This window comes from Zea mays, chromosome 7 (genome assembly GCF_902167145.1).
Source record: "Zea mays cultivar B73 chromosome 7, Zm-B73-REFERENCE-NAM-5.0, whole genome shotgun sequence".
NCBI classification, from domain to species: Eukaryota; Viridiplantae; Streptophyta; class Magnoliopsida; order Poales; family Poaceae; genus Zea; species Zea mays.
In genome coordinates, this window is record NC_050102.1 from 173,865,877 (window position 1) to 173,885,630 (window position 19,754).

Here is a 19,754-nt window from a genome sequence, read left to right on the forward strand (position 1 = left end):
TGATGACCTCAATATTATTGGAAGCAAAAAAGATATAAATGAAGCACGTCATCATTTAAAGACGGAATTTGAGATGAAGGATTTGGGTCAAACCAAATTTTGTTTAGGTATTCAACTTGAATATTTACCTTCAGAAATTTTTATATATCAATCGGCATATATCCAGAAAGTATTAGAGAAATTCAATATGGATAAAGCATATCCAGTCAAAACTCCTATGGTTGTAAGGTCTCTTGATATGAATAAAGATCCTTTTCGACCAAAGGATGAAGGAGAAGAAATTTTGGGTTCTGAATTTCCATATCTCAGTGCTATTGGAGCACTCATGTATCTTGCAAATAATTCCCGACCGGACATTGCATTTGCAGTGAATTTACTTGCGAGATATAGTGCAGCTCCTACAAAGCGCCATTGGACTGGAATTAAGAATATTTTTAGATATCTTAATGGCACGAGAGATCTTGGTCTTTTCTATAGTAGAAGTCAAGACCCTACTTTAATTGGATATACTGATGCTGGCTATTTATCTGATCCCCATAATGCCAGATCTCAAACCGGTTTTGTATTTTTACACGGTGGAACCGCTATCTCTTGGAAATCATCCAAACAAACTTTGGTAGCTACTTCCACTAATCATTCTGAAATTATTGCATTATATGAAGCCTCTAAGGAGTGTGCTTGGCTTCGCAGAATGATAAACCATATAACGCAGTCATGTGGCATTGGTTCAATTAACTCACCAACCATTATCTATGAAGATAATGTTGCATGTGTTGTTCAGATGGAAACTGGTTATATAAAAAGTAATATTACAAAACATATTGCTCCAAAATTGTTTGATCCTCATGAGTTACAAAAGAATGGGGAAATAAACATTTTGCAAACTAAGTCATGTGATAATCTTGGTGACTTATTTACAAAGTCATTACCATATTCCACATTTTCAAAGTATGTTAAAGGGATAGGTATGAAACGACTTAAAGATTTGCAGGAATCAGGGGGAGTATGACTCTCCACAATATAACCTAGTTGACATTATATTATACTCTTTTCTTTTTTTGGATTTTTCCCTCATAGAGGTTTTACCATATAAAGTTTTTAATGAGGTAATATCAACAGAGGAAATGTGTCTTATTATCTATTTTTCCCACAGGGTTTTTGTAAGATAATAGTACACTAAATAGGATAGACATAAAATAGTTTTGTATTCCTATATGATGTAATAGGATAGATTCGATCAAGGGGGAGTGTTAAAGGAAAATAGACGGTGGTGATCTCATCCAGAGATAAGAAGTCTCCAGAAGATCCAGAGAGAACAAGAAGTCTCCAGAAGATTAGCGGTTATCCATTCCCTTAATCCTAATTAGCAATAATGTAAACGCTAAACGTGCTTTTCAACCGAATAGACGTACGGGCGTGAAGCCGTCCGTTCACTATGTATATATTATTTATATTAATGGAATACAGATATTAGAGATTCATTCTCAAGCAATACTTTCTAAACAAAAAGTTCTCCGCTCTTCATGTACCAGAGTAGTAGTGACGCGTCGGTGCTCGCCACACAGGTGGCAGCACTCGATCATCATGGCTGCAGGGTGCCATGATGAGCTCGAGCAACAGCGGCGATAAAATATCTGCTGCTGGAGCTAATAGTTTGACTGATGATTCGATGGATTGCGATGTCTGCACCACCGGCCACCGTCACTGCAAGGAAGGAGACGGCAACTGACGCGATCTGGCTGGATCATCATTTCGTTTTGCACGAGGCAGTCACATCACGTCGTAGTGATTTGACCTTTGACGGCGATTATTATATATATCTTGTGTAATGCAGCAGACAAGTGCAGTGGGTTATTTATATTATTCGAGCAGAGCTTGAGGTAAACGCGCGGACCGCGGTGCAGTGCGTGACCGCGAGCGACGGCGCGGCCGGCTGGGTGGCGTCCGGTGGCAGGCAGGCAGGCAGGAGGTGTGAGGCCGCGCGCGGGCGGGCGGTGCCGGCGGATTAATGCGGATGACGTCGCGTAGAGACGAGGCCGGCCGGCCGGCCGGCTGGCCGGCGGTGGGTGCCCGGTCCACGAGGCAACACTGGTCCGTAGCTTTCGTTCAGATGCATGCATAGGTGACTGCATGATCCAGAGGCCGGCGGCCGCATGGATCGGATGTCAGGCCGTGATTTTTCTAGGATTTTTTTGGCGGCTGCGTCAGCGGCCTAGCTTAGCTGGATAATTGCCAAATGCCAACCCAACCTTTACCTTCTCGCGCCGCTGTCGAATGGGAAAAATAAGGGAAACCACCGATGCGAGCATGGCGACCTCACTGCAGTCTGCATGCATGGCTTTTCTTAGTCAAATCCAGACCTCTCTCTCTCTCTCTCTAAATTGTAGATCTCGATTCGTACGGTGCTTGATATGATCGATGAGCGTGGTCTCTCGTTTCCTACCATTCCTGTCGCGTCATCCGATGATGTCCCGTCCATGGTGCACCGCGCCGGCCGGTGGGTAGATTAGATGGATGGATCGATCGATCGAGCGGCGGAGCCCAGCAGGCACTCGATCGGATCGACCGACGACCGACCAAAATAGCGACGCACGATTGCGCTCCACACCATCATGGATTCATGATGTTCAGCAGTACTGCATGAATTGTACCCACACACACACTGCTTGCTGCTGCTCCTGCTGCATCGTCTCCATGCAACAAATATCTCTCATCTTTGCTGACTGCTGCTACGGATTCGCGCGCGTAGTACTGTCACTACCGGAGGGGGGACGTCTCACATGTGTGTATCAGTGTGTGTGTGTGTGTGTGTGTGTGTGACATTTCATGGACCGAACGAGACGAGCAGATCCATGCATGCATGGGCTTTATTTGGTCACTTGAATTCCATTTCCATTCCACCACCAAGCAGAAAATATGGCAATAATATGTGGATACTACGTTTGGCGTGGCTAGTACTGCTTCAGGTGGCGCGCGGTCGGCTGCCTGCCAGTGCCATGCATGCCCAAAAGAACGGTTGACTCTCGCGTGACTTGACAGATCCTTTGCGCATTCCTCATTGAGAGATCATTAGTGGAAGTTGCACGACGACGACGCTCAACGCTCTCAAGGGTCAGCTAGCTACCAAAGTGCTAGAGCATCCGGAATTTTAATTTCCCCTGCTTTTCAATTCCCTCTTTCCCCTGCTTTTCAATTCCCTTTAGAAATGTCGTCACTGCTTGCTCGCTTTCGCCACACAACAAATAAAGTCTGTGCAAAATTTCCAGACAAATCAAGAACACCAGCGAATTAAAAGACAGGTTATTCTTGTCTCTTTTCCTTTTCCAAGAGCCTGTTTGCAAAAAAAAAGATAAAGCCTGTTTACTATATACATTGATTTTATCTAAGCTTCTGTTTAATTGCCTGCATATGGCGATTTGACTGCATCCACCATTACACTTGAAACAGTCGTATCTAACCTGTCAGGGTGGGACGAGCGAGCCTGCGCGTGCCGACACGCAGTCATCCAATCAGGACCTTAAAGAATGGACTAGAATCGAGTCCAATAGGCTGCCCTCAAAACAATCTTCGATCGATCGACTTGCCAATCGATCTGCAACCTGATATCGTCAAAGCCCGCATCGCCTGCAGACGAACGTACAAAAATCTTGAGTCCAACTTAACGATGGATCCCGGCAAACGGTGGCCTCTAAGCAGCGGCGGATCTGCCAAACCAACTTGATTGCACCGACGACGACAACTCCTCAGACGTCTTGTCGCGAGTTTGCCTCGCCCTGTTCCTGTACTGAAGGATGAGACAACAACGACAAAATTTTACCCGAGGTTCATCTGTGATGCTGATCTTGGCTGAAGAGGCAGCAGGGGCAAAGCCAAAAAACAAAGTTATTGGGGTCTGTTCTATTAATCATCATCTAAATACACTAGCTAACATTATATTTGTATAGTATTTTTCAAATTTTATAGGGGTCAGCTGACCCCAATAAAACCCCCTAGCTCCGCCCCTGGGCACGAGAGCAAATGGATGGAACAAGAAATAACAGAAGCATGATACAAGTGGAAATTAAGGGTGTGTTTGGCATGGCTCTGCTCCACCCCAGAGCAGCTCTACTCTAAAACTCTGGGTGGAGCAGCTCTGCTCCAGAGTTTAGATTGTTTCTCATAACCAGTGGCAATGGCGGGTAAATAACTCAAAACTCCATGACTAGGTTGCTTTTTTGGAGTTTTCAGAGCAGCAAAAGAGGTACTCCAAAAAATTGTACTGCAGCTCCAAAAACTCCATAGAGTTTACAACTCTGGAGTTAGGGTGTTTGGCATGCTTTGACCAGCTCCTCCTTGGAGTTTTGCTCTGGAGCCATGCCAAACAGGCCCTAAGTTTTTGTGTCACATGTGCCTCCGTAGATTGTTGTATATTTTAAGATAAAATTGAAACCTCGAAAACTTATTTATTTATTATGGAATTGAGGTATTATATGAGACTTTTGCTCTCTCTCTCTCTTTTAGAGAAGAGTTGTTCTAGAATATAGCAAATGAATTGTACAAATTACTATATGTTTATGCTGTATCTATAACTATTATATATTTTCTTCATTCAGAAATGATAGGCATATTTGACTATAGGAAAAGTCACATATTAATCTGTATTTGTTTGACTTATAGTTTATAGCCGATGGTTAAAGAATCAGTATCATCTTAGAGTTGCTTTGAACACAAATTTGGTGCAAGTGTTATGCTCTAAACTTGCACATAATTTAACTAATTGTTGATTAAACTTTGTAAACTTTGACTTTTCTTCAGGTATAATAGGCCTATCATTTATGGATGGAGCGAGCTTATATAATAATAATGTGCTACGACTGAAGTTCTACTCTGCTGCACTGTTACGGTCGATTACATCTGAAGAACCAAATTACTTGCAAATTTCCCATCACACCATCACAAAAGGTGTCGGCTCTATCCCTCTGTGATTGAGAGAGGTTGAAGTGCCCAGCCCAATGACCACAAATGATCATACCTCATCTAAGGCCCAGCTCTTCCAGATCCAAAATGATTCGTGATTAGTTAGAAGTATGTTTGGCCCACGAGGGCCCATAAATTTCTGTTCGTACACCCTCATTAAATTTAAATCTGAGTACATGAGACACCGACACCATTAGAGCTGGTTTGGTAATAAAGGATTTGGAGAGATTTATAAGAAAAAAATATTCTCTTCTCACTAAACCAGCCTTTATATAAAGAGACACTATCCTAATAGATGACTAGGTGAGCTTCAAATAATAATTAGCATACCGATGGAGTGCTGTCCATCCCCATTCCCCAGCGACTAGTCCCAGCAGGAACGATTCATATCATGGCATTTACTACTCCCTCCTTTTGTCCCAAAATAAAATTCTTTTTTTGGATTTTTAGTGAGTTCATACATTACTTGGTATATGTGGTCTATATATGTCTATATTCATCATCATCCAATTAAATATAGGCACAAAAATCAAAAGCTAAAGCGAATACTCTCTCTGTCCCAAATTAAAATTTATTTTACCTTTTCACTATATTTATATGATAATTAATGTATGTTATATATATGTAATCATCCATATGAATATGGACATAAAACATTAGAGCTAAAACGACTAGTCTTTTGGAACAAATGGAATAGTGTTTTAGGACGAAGGGAGTATCGTCAACAAACATCAAAGTAAAAGTGTCAACCTTTTACTACTACTCTGGCCCGTCATCAACACATATTGTTTTTTAACTATATTTAGACTGTCCACAGTACATTATGTAAAATAAAGGATTTATACTATAGACTACATTGTTTGCAAGTGAAGTTTCAATACAGAATATGATAGGGTATCTGCTGGAGACAACAATGTAATCTAAGAGATTGGGATTCTATCATGCAGTCTCTTAATTATCTCTATACATCAAAAACTGGTTCAAGAGTTGAGAGATGTAAATGGCCTTATCCGTTTCTTGCTCGTGAAGCCTGCCTTAGGCTATCTCTGTTAGATTACATATTCCGCTCTCTATCTCACTTCATATTTCAAACTTCACTACGTAAATAGTACTGTCAATGATATAACACTGTGTTTTACACATCCATTTACACAGTCTGTTGGAGTAAGGAGGTGTTTTAGATGCACTAGAGCTAATAGTAGAATTAGCTATCTAACAAATAGCTAGCTAACGATTAATTAATTTACTAAAAATAGCTAATAATAGCTAAACTATTAAATACGATGTTTGAATGTCTCTATCTAATTTCAGCAATCAACTATGAACTCTAGCACATTTAAACGTCCCCTGGTCTAATATGCTACCTGTCACCTTGTGAGGAGGCACCGGCATTGGACCGCTGGTCCTGCTGCCCACTCCACTCTCCCCACCAATGACGAGGCTACTGCGGTATCATGAGATTGGGTAGATATTTGGGCTAACAGCATCTCCAATAGACTTCTTATTTTTACTCTATATTTGACTATCTATTTAATTTTTTATAAATATTACACTCTATATGTAGCATTTCACTCCAACAGATTATCTATCTAGTTTGGCTAGTGAGAGAGTCAATTTAAGAGTCGGATAGCTTGGCGAGTCAGATAGCTAATCCGTTGAAGAGTTATTTTGCTATTGACTAGCCAAAATTTGGCTTGACAAATTATTTATCTAGTCTTTTGGAGATCCTCTAAATGGGACACAGAATTTTTTTAAAAAAAAAGACCGCGCAGCTTGAATCGGTGTCCGTTGTGGCTGGCCTGCCTCATTCATTCGAACTGCTGGCTGCTGCTGTGGCGAATCGGAGGCAATGGCGTGGCCGTGTGGGGGTCAGCAAGGCAGCCGCGGCGGCAGCAGCTGTTATAGTATACTGTGTGGTAACGAGATTGAGAGAGACAAATGACCGAACTGTTGTATTGATCTCATAAAGTGTGTACGTATATATACGTAGTGAAGAGACACCACGAAGGGTCGCACCCCTTGGAATTAGATCACATGAAAGTTTTTCTAACACTCCCCCTTGATCAATTCCAACTTCATTTGATCATCTGTCAGCCGTTATTTCAAGTCATATCTCCTTAAAAACCCTGTGGAAAAAATAAGGAGTATACAATATCTTTTGGATAGTGAGTTAATCTCACTTGAACTCCAAAAGGAAAATATGCTTGTAATCATCATGCATAAAAACCCCTGTGGGGAAAAGTCAATGATGAAGCATATAGCTTGGTTGATATTACCTCATTAAAAACTTTGGATGAGAAAACCTTAACAAGGCAAAACTCATACAAAGAAAAGAGTGTAATATGATGGTATAAAACAGGTCAAATATCATGGAGAATTACTCCCCCTGATCCTTGCAAGCACTTAAGTCTTCTCATACCAATCACCTCAACACATTTCTGAAAATGTTGAGTATGGTAGAGATTTTGTGAATAGATCAGCAAGATTATCACAAGACTTTGTTTGCAAGATGGATAATACAATTTAGGAGCAATATATTGCTCCTCATATAACCTGTTTCCATCTGAACAACACAAGCTCAATTATCCTTATAGATAATTATCGGTGGTTCAATTGAACCATGGTACGACATTGTTCTCCAATGGACCTCTAGCCCAAAGAACAATAATGTGTCTATAGCCATCATCTCAAAAACCCTCATGGGGAAAATAAATGATGAGACATATAACTCAGGCTAATATTTCTCCAAGATAATCTAGTCAGAAAATCTGAGAAATCAACATATCAGCCGAGTCTCCTTAAAAACCCAACGGGAAAAATAAGGAGAGTAGTCATACTCTATTGTTGATCCATTTGAACTCTATGGAGATAAACTCATATCCTAGTTCAAATACAACAATAACTATGTCATAATGTATCATCCTTGAAAACCTCTACGGGAAAATAGATGATACGACATAGGCCTTGTGTTGATGTTGCCTCGTTAAAAACTTTGAATGAGAAACCCAAGCAGGGAAAAACTCATGCGAAGAAAAGAGTACAACATGATGTATAAACAAGTTCTTTCGATCGAGAGGGAAACTCCCCCTGATCTTTACAAAACACTAAGTCATCCCATACATACTCACAAACACATTTAAAATGTGGAGTAAGTTAGAGACTTAGTTGGTAACTTGTTTTTCATCTAAACAACACAAAGTAATATTATCTTCATAGATAATAAGGTCACTGATATAAAATCATGCCCACCACATACCCTCTGTATGTAGTATATCATTCTGTACAATCCCACGAAGTGTACTATAGAATGATTAGTGTAAGTGACCATTAATCTCTGTTGATTAACATTTATCAAACAGTAGGTCCAACTTACCAGAAGTATGTCATTGATCTTGTACCTGGGGATCTTCTATAGATATCCAAGATCAGTATATCCAAACATAAGGAGAGCATGAGTACACCTGGAGATCATAACTCGATCTCATGTGCTGTTAGCTAGCAAATCATTGCAAAGCAATATCCGGCCGGATGCTCTTGCAAGATATAATAGCACATCTCATGATCGGAAAGAATCAAATAACAATGATTCTCTCATATTGAATTTCTTCAATATATGTTGGATATAGACAATTTTGTATCCAAGATACTCAAGATAGTTTACTTTGAATTGAAATCTCTTTCAATTCATATCCTCTATCTCGAACTCCATCGATAAGTAATGTATGTTTAAAATATGCTGCACATATTTACACTGAACATACCATTCTTTGTGTATCCTTTCAGAAGGAAGGATTCACTAGGTCAAATGTACCATATTTGACCAGGATGCTCTAAGTCACAAAGACTTTCCAAGCATTTCAATTTTGTGATTGGTGATTATGTATTTGGAATCCTTCAAGACTCCATAAATATCATAATCCAGTGACCACATATGCACATGTTGTCACTACATCTATCAACTGCACAGATAGATGATTTACTGCCCATAAAATTGTATCGGAATTTTACTACTCACAGTAGAAGAGAATTTTATAGCATTAAAATAATGCTTGGGTTTGCGTATAAACCCAGTTGCTACTAGCCATGCTTTCTCACCACCTCATTGTTTCCAAGTCCATGAAAACAAACTTGTATCCACAGTAAGATACCTTGAAGTGAAAAATAAGTTAACACTTCTTTCCGGTGAGCAAGGCTATCTCTGCAACATTGTATCACTCAACAAGATCCAATTTGAGCATACTCGTGCTCTGCTATGGCCATAGTCTTTTGGATCACTTGGAGTGCATATACAATTGCTGAGATGTATGTGTCGACACTTGTAGCTTTTAAATAACACAATTCTCCAGTTGACATAAAGTCATTTTTTATGTACCCTTATGATTCCTCGTGAAATCCCAAAACGAGAATCAAGGGCTTCCGATAACCTAGCCTCATCAGTGCGCACTGAGCTAGGTTGTGAATGTCTTCCATTCACAGGATAATCCATATCCTCTAGGTGTCTACCAACACTAGGTTGGTTACCAACGAATAGTTGGTCTGCATTTACTATCTCAGAAGGCCTAGCCTTCAGTTGCTTGCAAGCATCTTAATCCCAATTTGTGACCATACTTCTCCCCCTCTTATTTACAACAACGTTGCAATAGGGAGTTTAGTGGTGTTCTATTTAACCACTCTTTCTGGCACTTCCACATAGGATTAATTTGAGTGACACCTCATAGTAAATGCATATGGCAGTTAATTTGCAACTTCTTGCAAATCATTCGAACCCAAAGGTTCAGTTTTAGTACGTGATCCTGAGCCTGAATGCTTACTGCATTCATTATAATTTCCTGGCATTCATTTTGGTACTTGAAATCTCCCCCTAATGCCTGGAAAAGCTCATGATTCAAGCAAGCGTATGGGCCGTAAATAGATTCTCATGAAGAGATTCTAAAACTTAATGATCGACGGAGAATGAATTCTCACATAGATCCCTAGTTTTTTGTGTGCCCATATATGTACGCTGCGGTGGTGGGATTGGGAACATACCCAATGTACGCATGGGAAATCTTTCTTGGATTCCCACGTACTAAAAACCATAGGGGAACTTGTACATGCAGTTAATCACAAGTTAGGAGCGTGCAAAATTCCTGACTCCAACCATAACCAGTTGGAAATGACAATTCATTGTTGATGGTCATTAATGATCTGAAATTTTTCGAATCTATCACAGATTCATCATATCCTTTATGGATATCATTCTGAATACCAAGACAAACAATCATCATTGTAAGCACATTTGGTAAATTCAGTAGTGTGGAGGCTAATGTGCTCAAGCTTGAGACATTATTACTTAATGGTCATGTGTTGTCCGAAGGACACACTTCAGGTCATCATATAGATGCACCAAATAACCATATAAAGCATTCAATGTCCATATCATCTATGTAATGGACCACACTCGTTCCTTTGAAACAATTCAAAGAACTTAACCAATTCAGATCAGATTTTAAGATAAGAGGGACTTAAAATCTCATTCCCAATGATACTCATCAAGTATCCATCTTATGGGAAAAACATGACCAATAGAATTGTTCATAACTTTTCATTTCATTCCAACAATGGGATGACCAATTCAATCTTACCCAGCATGGTAAGTATCATCACTTGAAAAGTTATAACATATGCAACACTTTGTATGGGAGGATGTATGTAGAATACAGTCCATAAGAAATGTTTCTGAGAAACATATGCAATATCCATCACTATCACCTTGTGTTTCCACATGATAGAAATTATATGGATATCTCTATAATAAGGTAAGATAACAATTGGGATATATCAACACATCATTGATACTTCCAATACCAAAGGGGATATGATAATAACATATCATGATATCGCGCGAAGCGATTGTTAAAATATTATTTCCTCTTTCCAAAGGAATATGAGAATATTTTGTTTCCCCACTTATAGAGTTTGTGGCTCAATTCTCCACATTGCATTTTTCTTCCTCAATTGGAAGAATCCCTGTACAAATTTGCATAACTCAAATCAATGAGTCTTCAACTCCCTTGATGAGTTGGTTCAACTCTAATCGATGAGTTTGTTCAACTCAAATCACATGAGTGATCAACTCCAATCGATGAGTTTGTTTAACTCAAATTCATATGAGTTTTTTTTCACTCAAATCACATGAGTGTGTTCAACTCACATCGCATGAGTTGAACCTATCAATTATGAGATTATACCAAATCTCATGCATCATTTAAATAGTACTCAAAAGCAAATCATCTAACAAAGTGGTCTTCTCTTAGAAAAAGAAGTGTTGTTACATGATTAGTCCAAATCATGAATTACACAACTAACCACTGTTATCATGTCAGATGGAAGATTGAAGTACACTTCATATCTTAGCTTTCATGAGTAGTATGCATCTATTGGTATTTCATATATAAGATTAGATGCTTAGGCATACAACACTATACCACATATAGTGTAATGACAAAAGAGTTTGTCATACTCATTGTCCTTCCCTTTTTTAATGTGCTTATATAATTGCTTTCAAGCAAAAATATTTGAATACAAAGTGTTAGTCTACAACATAATGTAGACACATACTCATAAGTCCACAAGTCTTATGATTTTCTTTGCTATTCATTTTGCGCTTGCATATCAAGCCGCAAAAGCACATAAGTTCTTTTCATAAGAACCGTAAGAGAAAGAGAGCATCTCATTTCCTCCAAAATGAAGAGGTGAATTCCCATGTCATGCAAAAATGAAATGAACATATCCAATGAACATTAAGGATAATTAAGCCCATTAGGTGAGTTCATCAAACTCTATTAAATAATTATCCTTCAAATGGCATAACCATTTTCGTTTGCTGTTGCAACTTTGCCGCAAAATATAACATATCTTTATATGTTGGAGAATTCCAGGTATCACATAAAGTGTACCAAAGATTTTTGAAAATTGGTGTACACAACGTAGATAATCTCCATGTAATGAAACAATGGAGTAGATCTCCCAGTAGTGGGCAAAACTTTTGCTGCCTGAAAGCATGGTCTCTGGGCTGATATATTCAAGGAACATACCGCAGCCAATGCTTAGGACTCCACTACCCTGTGCTTGACCAAAATTTCAAAATAAAAATGGAAATCACCATAAAGATGAATAACCAACATCACATCTCCAACATATCTACTTGGAAGAACACATAGGTAATCATCATAACCATATGATGTAGACCTCTTACTGATGGGCAAATAACATTTTGCTGTCTAAAAGCTTGGTCTCTGGGCAAATAAATTCCAAGAACTTATTGCAGCCAAAGCTTAGATCTCCATCATGTGTTGAATAATCCCAAGTTCAAGATATGTATCATATTTTGCAAGAATTCATCATTTAATTAAGTAGAACTTAATTAAAAGAATTCTTGTAGCAGTCAGCATGACTGCAGCGTCCAGCCTGGCACCATAGCCCGCGACGCCTGCATGGTCCGTGATCTTTTTGGGTAGCTGAAAGGGAAATGTGCCCTTGGGCTATTTCTAAGTGTTTTGGTGATTTAGTGCCCAACAAAAGTGCCTAAGTGTAAAATGGTGGACAAAGTACAAATCAAGTATAAAGGTATGTTTCTCAGACTTAGTACATTGTTTTTGAGACTAATGTATTGTGTCTAAGTGCTGGAAACAGGAGAAAACAAATTGGAGAGAGATAGCTTTGTTTCAGCCAAAGCCAACTCTGTCTGGGTACACCGGACTGTCCGGTGGTGCATCGGACAGTGTCCGGTGCACCAGGCTGGGTCTTGCGAACTCGCCGCTCTCGGGATTTCATCGGCGGCGTACGACTATAATTCACCGGACTGTCCGGTGTGCACCGGACTGTCCGGTGAGCCAACGGTCGGCCGGGCCAACGGTCGGCTGTGCGATCTGCGTGAGACACGTGGCCGAGCCAACGGTCGGGAAGGGGCACCGGACTGTCCGGTGTGCACCGGACAGTGCCCGGTGCGCCAACGGCTCCCAGGCGCCAACGGTCGGCTACGCCACAGAAGGAAAGAAATCCGCACCGGACAGTGTCCGGTGTGCACCGGACTGTCCGGTGCGCCAGGCGACAGAAGGCAAGAATTGCCTTCCCGGATTGCTCTCAACGGCTCCTAGCTGCCTTGGGGCTATAAAAGGGACCCCTAGGTGCATGGAGGAGTATACCAAGCATTCCTTGAGCACTCTTGATCACTCATACTCCATTCTTGTGCACTTGTTCGACATTCTAGTGATTTGAGCTCCGTTCTAGTGTGCTAGTCTTTTGAGCTTAAGTCTGGGTCTTGTGTGTGTATTTGCTTTGATCCTTGTGACTTGTGTGAGTTGCTAATCCTTCCATTACTCCGTGATTCTTTGTGAACATCTTTGTAAGGGCAAGAGACTCCAAGTTGTGGAGATTCCTCGCGAACGGGATATAGAAAAGAAAAGCAAACACCGTGGTATTCAAGTTGGTCTTTGGACCGCTTGAGAGGGGTTGATTGCAACCCTCGTCCGTTGGGACGCCACAACGTGGAAGTAGGCAAGTGTTGTACTTGGCCGGACCACGGGATAAACCACTGTGTCTACCTGTGTTGATTCTCTTGTGGTTATTGTGTTTCGCTAAGACTTCTCTCTAGCCACTTGGCAATACTGTGCTAACGCTTAACCAAGTTTTTGTGGCATTAAGTTCAAGTTTTACAGGATCACCTATTCACCCCCCCTTCTAGGTGCTCTCAATTGGTATCGGAGCATTTCTCTTCAAGTAAGGGACTAACCGCCCGAAGAGATGGATCCTAAGGGCAAGGGGATTGTGATCAATGATAAGGAGAAGGAGTCATTCGTCAACGAACCCAAGGATGACAAGCCTACCGACTCGAGCTCGGGCCACAAACGCAAAGATGGGAAGAAGAAGAAGACAAGACGCATCAAGGAGATCGTCTACTACGACGACAGCGATGAGTCCACTTCTTCTCAAAAGGACAACGACGACAACGACTACGAGAGAAGGAAACCGGTTAATTCGAACTTTTCTTTTGACTACTCTCGTATTCCGCAAAGTACAAATGCTCATTTGCTCTCCATTCCACTTGGCAAACCTCCTCACTTTGATGGAGAGGACTACGGATTTTAGAGCCACAAAATGCGTAGTCACCTATTCTCTCTCCATCCGAGCATATGGGAGATTGTGGAAATTGGAATGAAATTTGATAGCTCGGATAGTCCTATGTTTATCAATGAACAGATTCATAGAAATGCACAAGCTACTACTATGTTGTTAGCCTCCTTGTGCAGGGACGAGTATCATAAGGTGAGCGACTTGGACAATGCCAAGCAGATCTGGGACACCCTCAGGATCTCACATGAGGGGAACGACGTCACCTTACTCACCAAAATGGAGTTGGTGGAGGGCGAGCTTGGAAGATTCGCAATGATCAGGGGAGAGGAGCCAACCCAAACATACAACCGGCTCAAGACCCTCATCAACAAGATAAGGAGCTACGGAAGCACACGATGGACGGACCACGATGTCGTTCGTCTAATGCTAAGGTCCTTCACTGTACTTGATCCACATTTGGTGAACAATATCCGTGAAAATCCTAGGTACACCAAGATGTCGCCCGAAGAAGTTCTTGGGAAATTCGTAAGCGGGCGAATGATGGTCAAGGAGGCGAGATATGTCGACGACGCGTTGAACGGTCCAATCCATGAGCCTCAACCTATTGCTCTCAAAGCAACGAGGAGCAAGGAGGCGCTACCTAGCAAGGTGGCGCAAGTTGAGGCGGCCGGGCTCAATGATGAAGAGATGGCCCTCATCATCAAGCGCTTCAAGACGGCGCTAAAGGGTCGCAAGGGGCAGTCAAGCAAGACCAAGACAAAGGGGAAGCGCTCATGCTTCAAATGTGGTAAGGTTGGCCATTTTATCGCTAACTGCCCCGATAATGATAGTGACCAGGAACAGGGGAACAAAAGGGAGAAGAAGAAGGCATACAAGAAGGCTAAGGGCGAGGCACACCTTGGAAAGGAATGGGACTCGGATTGTTCGTCATCCGACTCCGAAAATGAAGGACTCGCCGCCACCGCCTTCAACAAATCATCCCTCTTCCCCAACGAGCGTCACACATGCCTCATGGCAAAGGAGAAGAAGGTATGTACTCGAGACAGTACTACTTATGATTCTTCTAGTGATGATGAATCTAGTGATGAAGAAATAGATTACTCTAGTTTGTTCAAGGGATTGGATAGAACTAAAGTAGATAAGATTAATGAATTGATTGATGCCTTGAATGAAAAGGATAGACTCTTTGAAAAACAAGAGGACCTTTTATATGAAGAGCATGACAAATTTGTAGAGGCACAAAAATCTTATGCTATAGAAGTTAAAAGAAATGAAATGCTTTCTTGTGAACTATCTTCTTGCCATGAGACAATTTCTAGCTTAAGGAGCATGAATGGTGATTTGAATGCTAAGTTAGAGATAGCTAGTAAATCTAACTCTTGTGTAGAACATGTTATGATTTGCAAGAGGTGTAAAGATTTTGACATTGATGCTTGTAGTGAACACCTAGTGTCAATTTCTAAATTAAATGATGAAGTGGCTAGTCTTAGTGCCCAACTTAAGACTAGCAAAAACGAATTTGATAAGTTAAAATTTGCAAGGGATGCCTACACGATTGGTAGACACCCCTCAATTAAGGATGGACTTGGTTTCAAGAGGGGAGCCAAGAACTTAACCAGCCATAAGGCTCCCATCCCCGCCAAGGAGAAAGGGAAGGCCCCTATGGCTAGTAGTGCTAAAAAGAACCATGCTTTTATGTATCATGATAGGAGACATGCTAGAAATACAAATAGAAGTTATGATGCTTTTGATTCACATGTTTATGATTCATATGCTATGTTTGCTTCTAGTTCTTCCTATACGCATGGTAGAAATGTAGTTAGGAGAAGTGCTATTAATCACATGCCTAGGAGAAATGGTGTTAATGTTCCTAGGAAAGTTAATGAACCCTCTACAATATATCATGCTTTAAATGCTTCCTTTGCTATTTATAGAAAGGATAGGAAAATAGTTGCTAGAAAATTAGGGGCAAAATGCAAGGGAGACAAAACTTGCATTTGGGTCCCTAAGGATATTTGTTCTAACCTTGTAGGACCCAACATGAATTGGGTACCTAAGACCCAAGCCTAAATTTGCCTTGCAGGTTTATGCATCCGGGGGTTCAAGCTGGATTATCGACAGCGGATGCACAAACCACATGAATGGGGAGAAGAAGATGTTCACCTCCTATGTCAAGAACAAGGATCCCCAAGATTCAATCATATTCGGTGATGGGAATCAAGGCAAGGTGAAAGGCTTAGGCAAAATTGCAATATCAAATGAGCACTCTATTTCTAATGTGTTTTTAGTTGAGTCTCTTGGATATAATTTGCTATCTGTTAGTCAATTATGCAAAATGGGATATAACTGTTTATTCACAAATGTAGATGTGTCTGTCTTTAGAAGAAGTGATGGTTCACTAGCTTTTAAGGGTGTATTAGACGGCAAACTTTACTTAGTTGATTTTGCAAAAGAGGAGGCCGGTCTAGATGCATGCTTAATTGCTAAGACTAGCATGGGCTGGCTGTGGCATCGCCGCTTAGCACATGTGGGGATGAAGAACCTTCACAAGCTTCTAAAGGGAGAACACGTGATAGGTTTAACTAATGTGCAATTCGAAAAAGATAGACCTTGTGCAGCTTGTCAAGCAGGGAAACAGGTGGGAGGCTCTCATCACACCAAAAATGTGATGACCACATCAAGACCCTTGGAGATGCTTCATATGGACCTCTTCGGACCCGTCGCCTATCTAAGTATAGGAGGAAGTAAGTATGGTCTTGTTATAGTTGATGATTTTTCCCGCTTCACTTGGGTATTCTTTTTGCAGGATAAATCCGAAACCCAGGGGACCCTCAAGCGCTTCCTAAGGAGAGCTCAAAACGAGTTTGAGCTCAAGGTGAAAAAGATAAGGAGCGACAATGGGTCTGAGTTCAAGAACCTTCAAGTGGAGGAGTACCTTGAGGAGGAAGGGATCAAGCACGAGTTCTCCGCTCCCTACACACCACAACAAAATGGTGTGGTAGAGAGGAAGAACAGGACGCTTATAGACATGGCGAGGACGATGCTTGGAGAGTTCAAGACCCCCGAGCGATTTTGGTCGGAAGCCGTGAACACGGCTTGCCACGCCATCAACAAGGTCTACCTTCACCGCCTCCTCAAGAAGACTTCGTACGAGCTTCTAACCGGTAACAAACCCAATGTATCCTACTTTCGTGTATTTGGGAGCAAGTGCTACATTCTAGTGAAGAAGGGTAGAAATTCTAAGTTTGCTCCCAAAGCTGTAGAAGGGTTTTTGTTAGGCTATGACTCAAATACAAAGGCATATAGAGTCTTCAACAAATCATCGGGTTTGGTTGAAGTCTCTAGTGACGTTGTATTTGATGAGACTAATGGCTCTCCAAGAGAGCAAGTTGTTGATTTTGATGATGTAGATGAAGAAGAAATTCCAACGACCGCAATACGTACCATGGCGATTGGAGATGTGCGGCCACAGGAACAAGATGAGCAAGATCAACCTTCTTCCTCAATAATGGTGCAACCCCCAACTCAGGATAATGAACAGGAGGCGTGTGATCAAGGGGGAGCACAAGATGTTCATGTGATGGAGGAAGAAGCACAACCGACACCTCCAACCCAAGTTCGCACAATGATTCAAAGGGATCATCCCGTTGACCAAATTTTGGGTGATATTAGCAAGGGAGTAACTACTCGATCTCGATTAGTTAATTTTTGTGAGCATTACTCCTTTGTCTCTTCTATTGAGCCTTTCAGGGCAGAAGAGGCCTTGCTAGATCCGGACTGGGTGTTGGCCATGCAGGAGGAGCTCAACAACTTCAAGAGGAATGAAGTTTGGACACTGGTGCCTCGTCCTAAGAAAAATGTTGTGGGAACCAAGTGGGTGTTCCGCAACAAACAAGACGAGCACGGAGTGGTGACGAGGAACAAGGCTCGACTTGTGGAAAAAGGTTATGCCCAAGTCGCAGGTTTGGACTTTGAGGAGACTTTTGCTCTTGTGGCTAGGCTAGAGTCCATTCGTATTTTGCTAGCATATGTCGCTCACCATTCTTTCAGGTTGTTCCAAATGGATGTGAAGAGCGCTTTCCTCAACGGGCCAATCAAGGAGGAGGTGTACGTCGAGCAGAGCAACCCCCTGGCTTCGAGGATGAACGGTACCCCGACCACGTGTGTAAGCTCTCTAAGGCGCTCTATGGACTTAAGCAAGCCCCAAGAGCATGGTATGAATGCCTTAGAGACTTTCTAATTGCTAATGCTTTCAAGGTTGGGAAAGCCGATCCAACTCTTTTTACTAAGACTTGTGATGGTGATCTCTTTGTGTGCCAAATTTATGTCGATGACATAATATTTGGTTCTACTAACCAAAAGTCTTGTGAAGAGTTTAGCAGGGTGATGACTCAGAAATTCGAGATGTCGATGATGGGCGAGTTAAGCTACTTCCTTGGGTTCCAAGTGAGGCAACTCAAGGATGGAACCTTCATCTCCCAAACGAAGTACACACAAGATTTGATCAAGAGGTTTGGGATGAAGGATGCTAAGCCCGCAAAGACTCTGATGGAAACCGACGGACACACCGACCTCAACAAAGGAGGTAAGTCCGTTGATCAAAAGGCATACCAGTCTATGATAGGGTCCTTACTTTATTTATGTGCTAGTAGACCGGATATTATGCTAAGTGTATGCATGTGTGCTAGATTTCAATCTGATCCTAAGGAGTGTCACTTAGTGGCTGTGAAGCGAATTCTTAGATATTTAGTCGCTACGCCTTGCTTCGGGATCTGGTATCCAAAGGGGTCTACCTTTGACTTGATTGGATATTCAGACTCCGACTATGCTGGATGTAAGGTCGATAGGAAGAGTACATCGGGGATGTGCCAATTCTTAGGAAGGTCCCTGGTGTCATGGAGTTCTAAGAAACAAACTTCCGTTGCCCTATCCACCGCTGAGGCCGAGTACGTTGCCACAGGACAGTGTTGCGCGCAACTACTTTGGATGAGGCAAACCCTCCGGGACTTTGGCTACAATCTGTGCAAAGTCCCACTCCTATGTGATAATGAGAGTGCTATCCGCATGGCGGATAATCCTGTTGAACACAGCCGCACAAAGCACATAGACATCCGGCATCACTTTTTGAGAGACCACCAGCAAAAGGGAGATATCGAAGTGTTTCATGTTAGCTCCGAGAACCAGCTAGCCGATATCTTTACCAAGCCTTTAGATGAGCAGACCTTTTGCAAGTTGCGTAGTGAGCTAAATGTCTTAGATTCGCGGAACTTGGATTGATTTATAACATACATGTGTTTATGCCTTGATCATGTTCCTTATGCATTTTGTTGCTTACTGGTGGTGCTCAAGTTGTACAATCACTCCCCGGACCTCACAAGTCCTTTTGCAAGTGATGCACTTATTTAGGGGGAGTTGAGTTACAACTTGACCCTTTGAGACTAACTGTTTGCTTGAGGTTGCTTGATTTAGTCTCAAAGGAGGTTTGAAAGGGAAAAGGTGGACTTGGACCATGAAAGACTTCCACTGCACTCCGATAAGAGGGTACCTTATTCCAAGTTCATCTCGTGTACTCTTATTGCCCTTGTATTCTTATTGAAGATTTTGGTGCGGCAATGGGGTTCCAGGGCCAAGATTGATCCCGTTTTGGTGTTTGATGCCAAAGGGGGAGAAAATAAGGCCAAAGC